Source organism: Triturus cristatus, chromosome 7, assembly GCF_964204655.1.
Source record: "Triturus cristatus chromosome 7, aTriCri1.1, whole genome shotgun sequence".
In the NCBI taxonomy this organism is placed as follows: domain Eukaryota; kingdom Metazoa; phylum Chordata; class Amphibia; order Caudata; family Salamandridae; genus Triturus; species Triturus cristatus.
This window is the reverse complement of record NC_140590.1, coordinates 1,705,863,333-1,705,865,832: the sequence shown is the minus strand read 5'-3', so window position 1 is coordinate 1,705,865,832 and position 2,500 is coordinate 1,705,863,333. Positions and strand designations below refer to the sequence as shown.

General features: G+C 37.7%; 1 pseudogene; it reads left to right on the top strand.

Annotated features, from left to right (window-relative positions):
- Positions 1-2,500, top strand: part of LOC146812822 (28S ribosomal RNA) — a 7,696-nt pseudogene that overhangs the window by 3,148 nt on the left and 2,048 nt on the right.

The following is a 2,500-nucleotide window of genomic DNA, read 5'->3' as shown; positions in this document are numbered from 1 at the left end:
AGAGCAAAAAATCGACAAAGGATGTACTGCAAGCATCCAATATCTCTGAGAATGACTCCTGCGATGAACCAGAGATAATAGTAGAAGTAACAACAGAAAGGCGCAGAGACTTTATCAATCGGAAACGAGCGCCAAAAATAAAAAACTTTGATGAACTCAATGATAGAATCACAGAAATCGAGAAGTACACCAAAAACATCCAGCATCACGATGCTGCTATGGATCTGATGGATGAGATAGTGACTTATATATCAGAAAACACCAATGATATAAGTCCTGTACCATCAAATCGTACCGAACCAACGAGCGAACCCGATAATGAACCTATGAACTCTGCTCAAGATGAGCAACAGACTGCCTCTGTACAAAACAAGATACCAAAGAAAATAAGAAAAATGGAAGGCTCAATCAGACACACAAGAAAAACTATGCAAAAGCAAAGGGCAGTTACAAAGAATGCCAGACAATGTTCCAAAAAGACAAAAAGAAAATTGCCAGGATAATCACTGATGGGGCAGAAGATGCCACCTGTCAAATCAGTGCTGATGAAATCTTCCAATACTATAAAGGCATAATTGAAAAAGAAAACAAGAAAAATCCCAAATTCATCCCAATTGACCGGATACCAGATGAATGGGAAATTGGAAGTCTATGTAAAGAAATTACACTGCTCGAAGTAACTAAAGCCTTTGATGAACCAGATTTAAAGAAAGCCGTGGGGCCTGATAAGATTGGTCTGAATGACTTAAATAAAGTGCATAACAGGCAACCAAGACTACTACCCAGAATCTTATCGTCTTGGCTATTGATAAGAAGAGTACCAGACAGTATTAAGAAGAACCGGTCAATACTAATACCCAAGAATGTACCGATTAGCGAACTCAAAAAGATAAGTAATTGGCGTCCAATTACCATCGGTACAGCATTCATGAAGTTGTTCACAAAAATATTAACTAACAGACTCACATTTTTCGTTGAAATAAATACGGGACAAAAAGGCTTCATGAAGGTGAGAGGTTGTCTCGAAAATCTGACTCTTCTGCAAAACATTATAAAAGGGGCACGAAAGAACGTTGGCAGTGGTGTTCGTAGATATCTCAAAAGCTTTTGACTTTTTCAGCCATGGTCATATTCTACAGAGTCTTGCAAGACACAGAGTCCCATCATGCATCAGAGACATAATAAAAGACTTATACACTGACTCAACAACATTTTTCAAGGGAAAAAACAACGAAGCAACTCCAGAAATAACAATGAAGTCAGGAGTTAAGCAAGGTGACTCTTTATCCCCACTGCTGTTTAATATTGCCATGGATCCTCTGATCTGTGATCTTCAGAAAGAAGGCAAGGGCTTCACATTCAGCTCCAATGATCTCATCAAGCAAATCACCGCTCTGGCCTTTGCCGATGACATCGCAGTACTCAGCAACACCTGGGAAGGAATGAGTACAAATCTGAAAATCATTGAAAAATTCAGTAAAACAACAGGATTAAAACTTAATGTGAAAAAAACACATGGATTTTATATAAGTCACCATAAAGATAAGATCCTGGTAAACAACTGTAAACCATGGCAATTTGAAAAACAAAACATTGAAAACATCCACCCAGGAGAAAGTGAGAGATACCTCGGACTGAACTTTGATCCACACACTGGCCATTCAAGCAACAACAAAATTAATGAGGTTCTTGTTGACTGGGCTCAAAAACTCGACAATCTACCACTTAAGCCCACACAGAAAATAGAAATATTCTGTCAATACTTGATCCCTAAACTGTCATTTAAACTGGAAATGTCAGGAACAGAAGCGAAAACTTTAAACATTCTGGATCAAACAATTAGAAAGTATGTCAAACATTTTCTACACCTACCTGCATACACATGTGATGGTCTCCTGTATTCGAAAAGATCCTTTGGGGGCCCCAGTATTCCAAAGTTATGTACGACAATTGGTCTGAACAAAGTTAATAACTTATTGTACCTCAAGGAAGCTCCAGATCTGTACATAGCTCATTCATTCAGGTATGCAGGAGAAGTAATCAACGAAAAAATTGATAGTATCATTAAAACACACAAACTCAACATTTTAGACAGTAGATTTCTGAGTCATGAATGGAATTTGTTAGCAACATATGACTGGAGGAAAGAAGAATTTGAGAAATGGGCAAATCTCCCTGTCCAAGGTGATGGTATAAAATACTTAGCAAGTAATCCAACCTCAAATTTTTTGATCAGCAAACATAACAAAATAAAAGAAAATCAATACATAGCTGCGCTAATGTTGAGAGCAAATGTCTTGTATACTAGAGTAACCATCCCTAGGGGAAGAAATCGTACATTTGCTACTTGTAGATACTGTAAAGATGTGTGTGAAACAATTGCACATATTTCAGGTGCATGTCCTAAAACCAAGGACATAAGAATAAAAAGGCATAACAAAGTGTTGGAATTGCTAATTGATAGAGCAAAAAGGTCTGGGTGGATGACATACAGGGAACC